Consider the following 15,937-nt stretch of genomic DNA (forward strand, 5'->3'; position numbering starts at 1 on the left):
AGAACCTGCATAAGTTCTACAACAGACACAATATTCCCTAGGTCAATCTGATTTGGGAATCTTACTACAGCAATGATTCTCTACCTGGTAATAGCTGGCTGGGATCTTTTTGGTGGAAGGCAAACCTTAAGCTGCTTGATAACTATAAATCCTTGGCTAGATGCAACATAGGTGATGGAAAGAGTGCTTATTTTTGGACTGATCTTTGGCACTCACACTGCTTGCAAGACATGTTCCCCCACCTATTCTCATTTGTGAAAAACAAGGATGCTACTGTTCACACCTTTCTCCAAACTGAATACTTAGAGGACCTATTTCATCTGCCTCTGACTGTCCAAGCTTTCCAGGAATTTGAGGCTATAGAGGACATCTGCATTACTTTAAGGGCCTCTGATACTTTGGATTGCACAGATACATGGAGCTACCTCTGGGGAACTGAACAATTCTCTATGGCTAAGGCATACAAAGTGCTGATGGGAGTCAAAGTTGTGCCACAGCAGTTCAATTGGATCTGGAGCAGTTCTTGTCAGCCAAAACATAAGGTGTTCTTTTGGAGACTACTTCATGACAGGCTCAATACTAGAAATCTTCTGAGAAGGAAATCATTTCAGCTGGGCAACTATAACTGTGCTGTCAACAATTGCCCACAGGAAGAGACTCTCCAGCATCTTTTCTTGACTTGCCCTTTTGCTGCACAGTGTTGGGATCTGATCTACCCTTCAAGACAGGCAAATGTTTCAATCATGGAAGCTTTTCTTGATCTCAAGCAGAAACTTCATGTTCCTTTCTTCATGGAGATAGTCATCCTTGCCTCTTGGGCTATTTGGATCTCCAGGAACAACATGATTTTCCAAGCAATTCAACCCAGCATTCAATGGTGGAAAGCCATATTCAGGGAGGAGCTCTCTCTTCTCAGATTCAGAATTAAAAAGAGCTATGCTGGAGCATACTGTTTTTGGCTGGATAATCTTGTGCTGTAATCCTTGTTTTTTCTTAGTTGTTTAGTTGTTTTTTTCTTTCCTATGTCTTTTGTTTTTCCTTCTTGGCTTATCTCAAGCCTTTTGTACTCTGGTTCCTTTCTGGGACTTTACCTTTTTTTAGATTAATATAAACAAAAAATTGCAGTGGGGTTTTGCCCTACTGTGTACAGTCAAAAAAAAACTTCCGAAGCGAAGGCTTGACCTTTGATATTGTCCCGTTCCGCAGTAGCTACCATGCACTCCTCGGGCATACCGCTTTTGCTCGTTTTAATGCGGTCCCACTTTACGCCCGCTCAAAACTTAAAATGCCCGATCCACGCGGTGTCATAACAATAAATGGAAATACGGAACACTCTCTCCGTACAGAGGTTCATACTACGGCTACCACAGCCGAAGTACAAAGCGGCCTCATCAAGCCGCATAACTCATCGGCCATTAAGCCGCCGGTCTCCATTAAATGGAACCGCTCAATCTCAGAGCTGGATTAGCAGTTCGGCCTCCGTCGTTCGCCTCATACACACGCAAAGTTTGTACCGCGCATACATAATCATGTACTCAAAATACCCTGGTCATCGGCGGAGGCACAATACGGACAAGCACTCCCATAGCCTCCTTTTCTTTTATAATTATTTTCTATCTTTTATCACAGGTGGCTCAAAGACTGGTCATCCCACAGACTCTTTCGGAGTTCCGCTTCGTACACTTACTCAAAGGTTATTCCTGTCAAGGAATCCTTTCCCCGAGGCAAGGCGGCACAGACGTGCAACAGGAGGTCCAAATAATTTTGTAGACCGCACTCTCTATTTCGAGCCTGTATAGTGCCTTCTCCCTCAGCCTTCGGCCACCGGCATGTCAAATAGCCTGGGTCGTGGCATTGTTATCTGTACAATGGCAATTGACATATCAATCAGGTTCTAGTGAACATAATCCGCATTCAGTATTTGCTTTAAAAAAATAACTGAATTTTGCTTCTCGGTTATTTCACACGCGCACCTCGGCACAAATTGCCAGGGGCTCGATATGGGAACGAATGAGTTGCCGACAAGACCGAACAGCTTTATAGCGCACTTCGGCGTCACGAGTTTGGCCTTATATGCACCAGCTCTGAATCATGTCTTTGGTCAATAGTTGGGTTGCCCGGCTCCTGTGCTTACTACCTTATGTTCCGCTCCATCAGCTAGGGTAGTAAAGGGAGAACTATTGTGATTGTGTCCTGGTTTATCTGGATGAGCACCTCAGTAGAGAAAGCCGAAAACTGACTGTCATGATGCGGCGAGAGCTAGTCAGCCACTCGATGACTCATCGGAATCTTCGCGATTCCTTCCATATTACACGAAGGACCATTCTTAAGGTCACCTCTGTAACGCACCGTATCAGGATAACTGCGTACATACCAAGGGCTATATCATAGACCCACCGTCAAACTCCTATGGCTAAGTGAAAGTGTTAAAGCCCTATAGTCCGATTGCCTAGTTCGCCGCATTAACACCTCCTTCACGGACCAAGACATTGGGTAAAGAGTGATCCATTGCTTTTCCGAACACCACCATACTATATGCGAGGGCGCAGAAGCCGACGACTGGCAAACTTTTAGATTATACAAAAAAACTGCCGCACAGGAGGAACCACAACTTTCCGGCAAAAGTATATAAAACATAGCCTTAATATATCATAAATATTGTTTTTACAATTTCGATACATTCACTCGAATATCATATCCTTCGAACACTGGCCCTCTATCAAGCGGGCACCCTCTAGGACATCTTCAAAATAATGCTCTGGCGCATGATGGTCCTCGCCCTCGGGTGGACTCTGTGCTGCAATATCAGTGGCCTTCATCTTCGCCCAGTACGTCTTGACGCGGGCAAAGGCCATCTGTGCACCTTCAATGCACGTTGACCGCTTCACAACATCGATACGCGACATCAACAAGTCGCTGCACCAAACCGAAGTAACTATTCGGAATTGGCTTGGCCAGCCACAGCCGGACCACAATGTCCTTCATGGCAGATCCAGATATCTTGTGGAGCTTGGCCCATTGGGCCATCTATTCGTTCAGCAACAGCGACGCTTTGTCGTGCTGAACTGCGACCAGAAAAGCTTTTCCATTGCATGTCCTTCTTGCGCTTGGAAAAACTGCGTCGCGTCAGAGGCACTCTTCGGCAAGTCCAAAATTGCGTCTGGAGAACTCCATATTTGATTAAGCGGGGCATACTTCAGGTCTCCAAATTTAGTTTGTAATAAGAAGGGCTTACCGGCCGTGATCTCCCTAGCTTGCCGGATCTCCTCCCGAGCCACCCTGGACTTGGACTGGGCTTCTCTCGCCTCTCGTAAGGCCTTGTCGAGATCGGCTGTTTTAGCTTTGTTATCCTTTTCGAGGGATTCACATCGGAGAGTGGCATCTTTTAGCTCACGCACCATAATGGATATTCTCTCCTCGCACTGGTGCTGAGCAACCTGTTCGGCCTTTAGATCAGCAGCTGCCTTCACGGTAGCCGCATCGTTTATCCTGGCTTGCTCCTTGGCCCGGCCAAGCTCAGCCTAAAGGGTTTCCACCACGGCCGCACTATCTGCAGTTACGCATAGCTCAGTACACAATTCTCAGCGCTATGCTCATCCTATCATACTTACGTCTACTAACTGCCCCAAAAACATACCTTGCGCCTCGTCGAGCCGCTTATTAATAAGCGTGATGTCATCACCCGCAGCATCAAGTTTTTGCTTCAGACATACATCCTCTATAGCTTGGGCAGTCGCCATGTATGTAGCAGCCTGTGTTTCAATTAATCGGATCATTTCCTGAGCATATCTTTTTTGATCCTCTGATCGCCTCCCTTTGGGCGACCAATCAGAGTCTTAGGGGCTACTATCTATACACAGGTGCATTCTGTGTACAGAGCACAATTGAAAATATTATAATGCGTACCTCGAAGCCTCTTAGTAGGCCCATGAAGGCTTCATTCAATCCGCTTTTCGCGGACAGCATCCTTTCAACCACCGTAATCATTAAGGTACGATGTTCCTCCGAGATGGATGCATGCTGCAACATGCCCATCATTGTATCCGGCGCCTCTGGATTCCGGGGGGCGGCCGTGGGAGTGCGGACTCCCTTTGAAGGGGCATGTTTACCAGACTCTAGAATCGTCCTCGGCTGTAAACCGTATAGTCTGAGACCTTTATGGTTGATCCCCGTTGGGGCCGCACACCCCGGCCCTGGGCGACCGAAGTTTCACCTTCGGGTGTTATCTCGATGCCCCCCGCACCACTTGTTGATCGGGAAGGATCCTCCGGGACGACACCTCGAAGTCGTCCGCGCTATTGGGCGAGGAAGCCTGTGGAGGCGTTTTGCTTTCCATCATCTCCGGAAGTAGATCCCCCGAGGAGGAGGACTGTTGAGGAAGACTGCGCGCCGGACTGCAAATATATATGTTAAATGTTACCCTTGTAGCCTGAAAGGAACGGGATAAGCTTAGGACACCCTTGTTCACTTACGACTCGGCTAAAGGCTTGTCCTTGCGGAAGAACTGCGTGGCAGCGCCGTCTCCTGAACCCGAACCACCCGACAGGGACATTCTCCCTCGCTTGGGAGCCTTTACCTCCAAATCTTCGGAGGTGCTCCTTTTCTTACCATGGGGAGAAAGGATGTCGGCTTCTCCTCCTCTTTTGTCTTCAAAGGAGGGAGCCCTAACTTCTCCGGACATAGTGTCTGGTGCGTCTTCAGAATGGAGGCCACCTTTGGCCTTCTTGCTCTCCTCATTACCCTCTTTCACCGGCACTTGGTATGGTGCCGAGACCAGCATCCTTGCTAGTATGGGACTAGCTGAGTCTTCGGGAAGAGGGGCCGAACACCTAATTCGCTCCGCCTTCTTTATCCAGCCCTGGAAGAAGATGGTTTTCTCGGTATCTTATTATGGGATATTTAAATAAGCTGTGTTCGGGAGTCGAGTGCTTACCAAGGTATCCGGATGGTTGCAGTCAAGGATGATGTCCTCTATAGTATCCGGCCACTATTTTCGTGACTCGAAGAATAATTTCCACATTCCCCTGTGCGTCGTGCCGAAGAAGTGCTGAAGGGTTTGTGGTCCTTCCGGATTAAACTCCCACATGCGGAGAGGCCATCGCTGGCACGGTAGGCCCCGGTGGACTAGCAGTACATGGATTACGTTGATAAGGTCAGTGTCCTTCTCAATGAGGCTCCGGATGCGGCTTTGCAGCGTCTGCACTTCATCAATTGATCCCTAGTCCAGCCGCTTATTAATCCATGATGCAAGCCGTAACGGAGGGCCAGATCGGAACGCAGGTGTAGCCACCCACTTGGTGCCACGGGGTTCAGTGATGTAAAACCACTCCCGCTGCCATAGGTTGGGAGTTTCCGTGAAAGAGCCTTTTGGCCAAGGCATATTGATGAGTTTGCTTACCGTAGTACAACCGCACTCCGCTTACTTCTCCTCGACTACCTTCGGCTTCACATTAAAGGTCTTGAGCCACAAGCCGAAGTGTGGGGGAATACGGAGGAAGGCCTCGCAGATGATGATAAATGACGAGATATGAAGGAAGGAGTCTAGAGCTAGATCGTGAAAATCTAGCCCGTAATAGAACATGAGCCCTCGTACAAAAGGGTGAAGAGCTAACCCTAGCCCTCGGAGGAAGTGGGAGATGAATACGACCCTCTCGCCAGATCTGGGAGTAGGAATAACCTGCCCTTGAGGAGAGAGCCTGTGGGGGATTTCCGCGGTCAGGAATCTTGCCGCCCGGAGCTTCGCAATATCCTCCTCTGACAGAGGAAGCCACCCACCGGCCCTGAGGGCTGGGTCCGGACATGACTGGAAAGCTCGAAGCAACTAAATTGAATCTTGGGTGATGGAACTCGAGGTTGGAGAGGTTGAGGAAAGGTTTGGCACGGAGGGGAAGGACGGATCTTAGCCCCTTTATAAAAGCGATGAATATCGAACGCCTCCTCCTAAGCCTTAAAACCTGCCTACTCCTAAGGAATCATGCCAACCGAACGGTTGGGTTACCCACACTCGTATTGATGAGAATCCCGCAATAAGGGGACACGATCTCTGCTTCAACAAGACGTGCCAATAAAACCGCGTCTCGGAACATGGGGCGGCAGGCCAAAAAATGGTTTGAAATAATAATCGGGCAGGGACGTGATGTCACGCTACAAAAAGTTGTCAGCAGATTGGACTCGTGAAATATTATACTCTCTACGGTTGTGTGTGGTACTTGTTTTGCAGAGCCGGACACGTTCATTGTGCTCGAAGACTATGTTGGAGTATTCGGAGAAGGAACCCGCCTTGCAATGCCGAAGACAATCTGCGCGCTGGACACCTCATCATTGAAGCCTGGTTCAGGGGCTACTGAGGGAGTCCTGGATTAAGGGGTCCTCGGGCGTCTGGACTATAGTACGTGGGCCAAACTGATGGGCTGTGAAGATACAAGATCAAAGACTCTCTCCCGTGTACGGATGGGACTCTCCTTGGTGTGGAAGGCAAGCTTGGTGCCCTGATGTGAAGATTCCTTTCTCTGTAACCGACTTTGTACAACCCTAGTCCCCTCTAGTGTCTATATAAACCAGTGGGCTTAGTCCATAGAGGCATCATCATAATCATACAGGCTAGACTTCTAGGGTTTTAGCCATTACGATCTCGTGGTAGATCAACTCTTGTAATACTCATATTCATCAAGATCAATCAAGCAGGAAGTAGGGTATTACCTCCATAGAGAGGGCCCGAACATGGGTAAACATCATGTCCCCTGTCTCCTGTTACCATCGATCTTAGACGCATAGTTCATGACCCCCTACCCGAGATCCCCCAGTTTTGACACCGACACCATCCGTGACGGGCGCTTCGGTCGACGCCCTGAGCATAACGATCGAGGCTACGGCCGTGGAGGAGGACGAAGTGGAGGATGCTGGGATGACCGTGGTCCCCCTGGAGTGGCGCGACCAGCCTCGTGAGGACCGCTGGCAGGGCCAGCCTCGTGAGGACTTTCCTCAGGCCAAGGCCGGCCTTCCTCCACTGCCACCACCACCAAGGAGGAACGACGATCGTCACCAGGACGAGGGGGCTGGGGGCTTCCAGGAGCCGCGTGCCATCGCCTACATCTTGGGCGGCGCCCAGGCTCCAGCCTCTCAGCGGATCTTCAACCAGTTCGCCCGTGAGGTGAACATGGCCCTCCCCACGCTCGAGGCCACACGCCCGCTCAGGTGGTCCAAGTGCACCATCACCTTCAGCTCGTCCGACCAGCTCAAGTGCGCGGCAAGTGCCGGCGCCCTCCCGATGCTCTGCTCGCCCATCATCAGCAATGTCCTTGTCGCCAAGACCCTCATCGTTGGCGGTGCAGGGCTCGATGTTCTTTCCATCGAGACGTTCGACCGCCTCCAAGTACCATATGATCAGCTGCAGCCAACCAAGCCCTTCTCAGGAGTGACCGACGGCTCCACCACTCCGATAGGGCAGATCCACCTCCCGGTCACCTTCGGCCAACGCAACAACTACCACACCGAGCTCATCGACTTCAATGTCGCCCACATCCGCCTACCGTACAATGCCATCCTTGGGTATCCGGCCCTGGCCAAGTTCATGGCGGTGACCCACCATGGCTACAATGTCCTCGAGATGCCGGGGAACCGTGACGTCATCACGATCGGCTGCGAGGAAAAGGACGCGGTGTGCTCCCTCGAGCGCATCTACCAGGCTGTGGCGGTCGAGGACCTGGAGAACAAAGGTGCCATCTACCCTCCTGAGGTTGTCCCCAAGAAGAAGAAGCAGCTGCTCCGCCAAGAGCCTCAAGAGAGTGGTGTCTCCAGTGACACCACCTCAGGACATGCGTCCATGGATGGGGCGCCTCCCTTCCTCGCATAGGAAGGCACGCCCTCCTCAGGCTGGGCTCGGGGGCTCTCTTCTAGAGGGTCCCAGACTTAGCCAATGTCATGAGGGAGCCGCTCGGGCACCACATGGAGGCATTCTTCATCGCACGCTTCCCCGATGAGGGCACAAGGCATGGAGTGCCTGGTGCTCAGGAGTTCATCACCAAGGCCACCGAGGAGATTCAAGAGGCAAGAGCCATGCGCGGCAACCGCTGCCCACCACCTGGCGCAGCTCCTTGTCCTGGCGAGGATGAGGAGCTGTGCGTCTGCGTCAACATCCCAGGGCTCAACAGAGCTGCATCCCAAGAGCGCTTCTGACCTTCGCGTGTTGGTTGGTGTGAGGTTCCACTTCACAGCTATGTTCGCAGGCTATTCGTCATGCCGAACGCGGCTGTTGCCTTCCAGCGTCGCATGCGGAGTGTTCTGGCGGCTCAAGAGGCCAGGCAGCAGGCGGTCCTGGCGGAGATGGCAACGGTTCTTCACGAGCCCCCCGGACCCGTAGAGCCTCCTGAGGCTCAGGACCCAGGCAGCTCGTGAGGAGCGACTTCTTCAGCACGCGTCTTCAGCTACTTCAACATCTCTTTAGCAACGGTGCCAAGTGACATTTTCTGGTTTATTCAGTCGGGGGCGCCCCTCGGGCTGCATTATCCTCAGATCGCATGGGCCTGTCCCTATGACATGCATCCTTTCGTGTCTTTGATTCACTTTGTTGGGGGCGCCCCTCGGGCTGCATCATCCCCAGGTCGCATGGGTCCGTGCCTGTGGCATGTATCGTTCTTACATCTATCAGAACTAGCTCTACCTTTTCCATGAGTCGCTTTATGATTATCATCTTCCTGTCCGGTACTTCGTTGCCATGAACATCGTACGCCCTTGCAAACCTACCCACGACCGCCTCATGATTAAGGACTGACACGACGTCTGTGCTCGGGTCCGTCCCTGCACTGTTGCTAAATCCAAGAGGTTGAGCTCTGGCTTGTGGGCCAGCTCCCGCGTACATCACCTCCCATGGCCCTTGGTGCCTTGTTCTCGCATGAGCTAATCACGGGCGGACAAGCTAGGGCTTCCGACATGGTACCTCGTCACCACGGGAGCCGCGCGCCGGTTGTCTTTCTTCAGGATTTTCACATGAGAAGACTGGGCACGGCATCTGTGCTCGGGTCCGTCCCTGCAGCGTCGATAAACCCAATGACTGAGCTCTGTCTGGCGGGCCGGCCCCGTTCATGTCACCTCCTGGGGTTGTTGGTGTTTGGCCTTCTCATGTGATAACCTCAGGAGATTCATTCGGCGCAGGTTGTCTAACCATCTCGCAGGGCCATCACAAGTGTTTTGAATCAAATTCAGGCACAACCCGCCTTGAGGTAGGGCCTCGTGAGTCCTGCGCTGGCTCATGAGTGCCTAGACACACCTCGTCTAGCCCTGTCGTGCAAGCCACGTGCCAGTGTGGGGCTGTACACGCCCCGGGGGTTCTACTCAGAGGGAGCCCCCACCCACTGTAACACCCCGGATGTAACTTTCCATAATTGTAACTCCAACTCTTGCCAGTTTCGGCTATGTGTTATGATATTCCCTACGTGGTCGGGTTTTGTTTTTCGTTTTGCATTTTGTTCATGTAATGCATCCCATATCATGTTATCATGTGCATCTCATTCACATACGTGTTCGTCTCATGCATCCAAGCATTTTCCCCGTTGTCCGTTTTGCAATCCAGCACTCCCACCTCCTTCGGCGCACCCCTCTTGTTTCGTTTCGTGAGCGGGTGTTAAACGCTCTCGGAATGGACCGAGTCTTGCCAAGTGGCCTTGGTATACCACCGGTAGACCACCTGTCAAGTTTTGTTCCATTTGGAGGTCGTTTGATGCTCCAACGGTTAACCGGGTAACCGCAAAGTCCTTTTGTGTGTTGCAGCAAAACCCCCCTCCAAACAGCCCACTAACCCAGCAAACTCACCTCCATGCTCTCGGTCGTTCGATCACGATCGTGTGGGCGAAAACCGCACTCCATTTGGAGCCTCCTAGCTCCCTCTACCTATAAATATGTGTCTCTCCCGATTTTTTTGCGCAGTCCAAACCCTAACCCTCTCCCTCCCGCAGCCAGCCACCGCGCGCCACATGGCCGCACCCGCCGCCCGTACGCCGCGGCCCGTCGAGGCCCGCAGCCGGCCCCCGTGGGCCCGTGCGCCCCGTGCTCCGCCTCCCGTCTCCGCCGCCCGGCCTCCAGCGCCTCGCCGCCGCCGCGCGCCTCGCCGCCACCCGTCTCCGCGCCTCGCCGCCGCCCGTCGCCGAGCCGTCGCCGCTCCTCCTCCGCGCTGCCCCGCCGCCCGAGCGCCTCCCCGAGCACGCAGTCGCCGGCGTCTCCCTCCTCTCCTCCGGCCGACGCGGTCTCCTCCACTCCGGCGAGCTCCGTTGCCCGCCTCGACGGCCGGCCCGATCCAGATCCAGTGCTAGGGTTGACTTTCTCCCCCTCTCGATTTTCTCCAAGTCCTAATATTTTGCAATACATGCTCATGTTCACCGCATCATAACTCTCTGCATATAGCTCCATTTCGTGCGTGTAATATATCGAAATGTTCGTCTCGAGATGCTCTTCATTTTGTTACATTGCACCATGTCCATTTGAGTCCATCTTGATGCCCAAATCTCTGTTGCAAGAGTGCTAGTTGCTGTTATCTGCTGTTACTTATCACAAATTAGGGTTTTGTTATTTTTGTTGCATTTAATCTGTGCATCTTATGGGCATGAGCTCTACATGTGTTTTGATGTATGCCATGCCGTCTTTACAGAGGTGTATGCCATGAATTTTTTGTGATCTCTGTGGTGACTAGAACAAGCATGCAAACTAGGCTTCGTGATGTTTCTGTTTTCAGAGACTTAGTAATTTTACCAAGTCTGTGACTGCTGTTATTTTGTTTCTATGTATCCATGTGGCTACAGTGAGATCCATGCTTCTTTGGAGTATGTTCAGTAAGGATTTTTTGTAGATATAGTTGTGCTCTACCCATCCATGCCCCTGTTTGCAATTATGGAGTAGTCTAGCATGTCTTGATCTTGCTCTACTTTTGCTATAAAATGTTTCTGGCAGATTGTTAATATGATATTCAATTTTGCCAAGCTTGTTGTAGTTTGCTCTTGCCATGGATAGCTTCATAAACATGCCATCTTGCTGTAGGTATGTTTTTTTGTCATGCATTGCTTTGTGGTGAGTGCGTCAAGCTCACCAAGATGCCCTCATAATGTTTGTTTCTGCCATGCTCTGTTTTTCTGCTAAGTCTGAAACCTGTTATCGAAACTTGCTATGTTTACATGGTTGCCATCATATCTTCTGGTCCTTTTTGTCTTATGGTCAGTAAGGGACTTTTGTCATATGAATTTAGTAGATTCATTCCATGCCTTGTTTTTCCATGTTAAGTTCCTGTAGCATGTTGATTGCTTGCTCTGAACATTGCTACCTGATGCTGTTTCAACCATGTCCAGTAATTTCACTAAGTCTGTGATCCTGATATCTTTTGCACTTTTGCCATGCTTGTTTGAGCCTGTTATGTTGTGATCTAGCCGTAGCTCAGTGTTCATCTTTTGTCGAGCTTCTCCTGTAGATTACTGCCATATGCTTTGTTGCTATGTTAGAGTCCTGTAGCGTAGTTACTTGATGTATTCTAAGTGCTATCATGCTGTTAATCGCAGATTCGTGTCATTCTTGTTTTGCTTGCCATTTGCAAACCGTGCATCCGTTTCCGGTGATCTTTATATCGATTTCGACCGAAATCATCTCAAATTTCCGGTGGCATGCTTGGTTTGCCAAGTTACTGCCTTGTTCATCATTGTTCTTCCGGAGCACACATATCATATCTTGCATATCATTCATGTATTGCATCATGTTGCTTGTGCATTTCCCGTGGTTGATTGTGGTTCAGTTGCTTGTGTTCTTGTTTTGGGTAGAGCCCGGAGACGAGTTCATGATCGAGGAACCTGTTGAGTACGCTTACGAGGATCAAGCTTTCGACAACTCTGAGAACCTTGCAGGCAAGATGACCATACCCTCGAAATCACTTCTATCTTTGCTTGCTAGTTGTTCGCTCTATCGCTATGTTGCGCTACCTACCACTTGCTATATCATGCCTCCCATATTTCCATGTCAAGCCTCTAACCCACCTTTCCTAGCAAACCGTTGTTTGGCTATGTTTCTGCTTTTGCTCAGCCCCTCTTATAGCGTTGCTAGTTGCAGGTGAAGATGAAGTTTGCTCCATGTTGGATTATGTTTATGTTGGGATATCACAATATATTTTATTTTAATTAATGCATCTATATACTTGGTAAAGGGTTGAAGGCTCGGCCTTATGCCTGGTGTTTTGTTCCACTCTTGCTGCTCTAGTTTCTGTCATACCGGTGTTATGTTCCTTGATTTTGCGTCCCTTACGCGGTTGGGTGATTTATGGGACCCCCTTGACAGTTCGCTTTGAATAAAACTCCTCCAGCAAGGCCCAACCTTGGTTTTTACCATTTGCTACCACCTATCCCCTTTTCCCTTGGGTTCTGCAGACTCCTGGGTCATCTTTATTTTAGACCCCCCGGGCCAGTGCTCCTTCGAGTGTTGGTCAGAACTGAGCTGCCTGCGGGGCCACCTTGGGGAAACTTGAGGTCTGGTTTTACTCGTAGCTAGTCTCATCCGGTGTTGCCCTGAGAACGAGATATGTGCAGCTCCTATCGGGATTTGTCGGCACATCGGGCGGCTTTGCTGGTCTTGTTTCCATTGTCGAAATGTCTTGTAAACCGGGATTCCGAGACTGATCGGGTCTTCCTGGGAGAAGGTTTATCCTTCGTTGACCGTGAGAGCTTATAATGGGCTAGGTTGGGACACTCCTGCAGGGTATTATCTTTCGAAAGCCGTGCCCGCGGTTATGTGGCAGATGAGAATTTGTTAATATCCGTTTGTAGAGAACTTGACACTTGACCTTAATTAAAACGCATCAACCGCGTGTGTAGCCGTGATGGTCTCTTCTCGGCGGAGTCCGGGAAGTGAACACGGTTTCTGGGTTATGTTTGACGTAAGTAGGAGTTCAGGATCACTTCTTGATCATTGCTAGTTCACGACCGTTCCGTTGCTTCTCTTCTCGCTCGCACTTGCGTATGTTAGCCACCATACATGCTAGTGCTTGCTGCAGCTCCACCTTACTACCCTTTCCTTCCTATTAGCTTAAATAGTCTTGATCTCGCGGGTGTGAGATTGCTGAGTCCTCGTGACTCACAGATACTTCCAAACAGTTGCAGGTGCCAATGATACCAGTGCAGGTGACGCAACTGAGCTCAAGTGGGAGTTCGATGAGGACCTTGGTCGTTACTATGTTTCTTTCCATGTTGATCAGTAGTGGTGCCCAGTTGAGACGATCGGGGATCTAGCAGTTGGGTTGTCTTCTTTTATTTTGGTTCCGTAGTCGGACCTATGTGTGTACTCTGATTGATGTATGATTTTTTATGTATTGTGTGAAGTGGCGATTGTAAGCCAACGCTTTATCCCATTCTTGTTCATTACATGGGATTGTGTGAAGATGACCCTTCTTGCGACAAAACCACAATGCGGTTATGCCTCTAAGTCGTGCCTCGACATGTGGGAGATATAGCCGCATCGTGGGCGTTACACCCACGCACCTGTGGAAGCACCATGCTCCGCGCTGGCAGCTGACACAGTCGAGGAGCGGCTATGCCCATGCAAGTGTGGAAGCTCCATGCTCCGCGCTGGTGATAAACAACTGGGGGCGGCCCCATGGCCGCATCAACCCCAGGGAGCCACCAGGCTCAGTGTTTAGCCTCATCGCAACACTTTCCCTCCGGGAGAGTCACACGAGGGGGCTGGGCACAGGGGCTACGATCAGGTCACGCCTAGCGTACGCCGCCCTACCAGGTCCCTTGGACCTGGTAGTCGCGTGCCCCTCCCGAGCGGGACCTCGGTGAGGAAAGGTATGGAGGTCCGTTCGTACGTCAAGGGGAACTCCTGAGCATCACGACTCAGGAGCCTAACTGGTCATGTAGCCTCTCACCCCTTGGTCTGGTCCTGGTGATCCGGACGACCCAACGACAGCTAAGGTATGTGCGGGGCCGGGCCCTGCCGACGCAGAATGCTAAGGCCTACTCTTGCATCTCTTTCCCGAGGGCTGTTCAGACGTAAAGCGGGGCTCCTGAGCATCGCGACTTAGGAGCCTGACTGGTCGCGTAGTACCTCACCCCTTGGTCTCGTCCTTGTAATCCGGACGACCTTACGGCAGTTGAGGCATGCACGAGGCCGGGCCCTGCCGACGCAGAACACTAAAGCAACGGGAAGGAAATCACAGAATTTTAACAAATTATTACAACATATTGTTTCTCCAAGTACCAAACATAAGTTTAACACCTCCGCGAGGCATGGTGCATGTTGCAGGAAAAAATGGAGGGAAGCGCCGCCGGCAAGCCTTCTCTTCAGCCTTGGGCGCTGCCGTCGCCCGCGAGAAGTGCCCCCTCGTCGACGACATCACCGTCGCCCGTGCCGTCAGCCGTGGCCGGAGGGTCGGCGGCGCCATCAGCCCGGGGCGTGGGGTTGATGGTGAGGAAATTTTCCAGCAGGGCCTCCACCTGGTCCTTCACGGCTTCGACAGCTGCGGTGCAGTGCTCTTCATCCATAGGCTCAAGGAGGGCCCCGAAGTCGGTGCTCGGGTCGCGGAGATGGAGGTGGCTGAAGACGCGTGTCATAGCCAAAGAGAAGAGCTTGCGGGCTTCCCCCTCCACCATGGGGCCAACTCCATCAACAACGCCCTCGAGCGCCAGAACAAGCTGGGGGAGCAGCTTGGCGGGGCCTTCCTCAGCAGTCACCAGTGGCTTCTTCAGGCCCCTCCCGTAGAGTTCCTGCAGTGCCTTATGGGACATCAGCTCAAGAGAGTTCAAGGCCGCACGATCTTCGACAACAACCTTCCCTTTGGCTTCCAGCTGGGCCTTCTCCACCTCCATCTCCTCCTTCAGCTTCTCCAGGCAGCCGCGCTCCACGGCCTGTGCCCGTGCCGATTGCTCCATCTCGGTGTCACGACCGGCGACCGCGTCTTCTCGAGCCTTCATCTTCTCCTCCCACACCTCGCGCTGATGAGCCTCGATGGTGTGCTCATTGCGCAGGGTCTCCAGCTCGGTTTCCGCCACCCAGCAGCGCTCCTTGGCAGCCTTGGCATCCTTCAGCGGCCCGTTCACCCTCCTCGGAGGCTGCTATGGCCTAGCTCCATGTCGCCCTGACATAGGCGTCGGATCGCAGCCATCCCAAGATCAACTCCAGGCGCCCTGACGCCAGGCGACGGTCTGCGCCTTGAAGGTCGTCGTGAAGCTGGGTCAGCGCGGAAAGAGCCTCCTCCAGGCGAAGCAGGAGGATCACGGCCCAGCGGCATGACAGGAGGAGGAGGAGAGAGTGTCGGCGCCAAGGTCTGCAAGTTAGCGGCAGCAGAAGAGGCCGGGGGCTCCTGAGCCTTCGGAGCTCTCTTCTGGAGGGTCTCAAACTTGGCCAACGTCATGAGGGAGGCACTCGGGCACCACATGGAGGTGTGCTTCATCGCACGCTTCCCCGATGAGGGCACAAGGCATGGGGTGCCTGGTGCTCAGGAGTTCATCACCAAGGCCACCGAGGAGCTTCAAGAGGCAAGAGCCATGCGCGGCGACCGCCGCCCACCACCTGGTGCAGCTCCTTGTCCTGGCGAGGACGACGAGCTGCGCATCTGCGTCAACATCCCAGGGATCAACAGAGCCGCATCCCAAGAGCGCTTCTGGCCTTCGCTCGTTGGTCGGTGTGAGGGTCCACCTCACAGCTATGTTCGTAGGCCATTCGGTATGCCGAACGTGGCTCTTGCCTTCCAACGTCGCCTGCGGAGTGTTCTGGCAGCTCAGGAGGACAGGCAGAAGGCGGTCCTGGCGGAGATGGCAACGGTTCTTCACGAGCCCCCTGGACCCGCAGAGCCTCCTGAGGCTCAGGACCCAAGGGCTCATGAGGAGAGACTTCTTCAGCACGCATCTTCAGCTACTTCAACATCTCTTCAGCAATGGTGCCAGGTGACATTTTCTGGTTTATTTAGTCCGGGGCA

This window comes from Aegilops tauschii, chromosome 3 (assembly GCF_002575655.3).
Source record: "Aegilops tauschii subsp. strangulata cultivar AL8/78 chromosome 3, Aet v6.0, whole genome shotgun sequence".
Taxonomy (NCBI): domain Eukaryota; kingdom Viridiplantae; phylum Streptophyta; class Magnoliopsida; order Poales; family Poaceae; genus Aegilops; species Aegilops tauschii.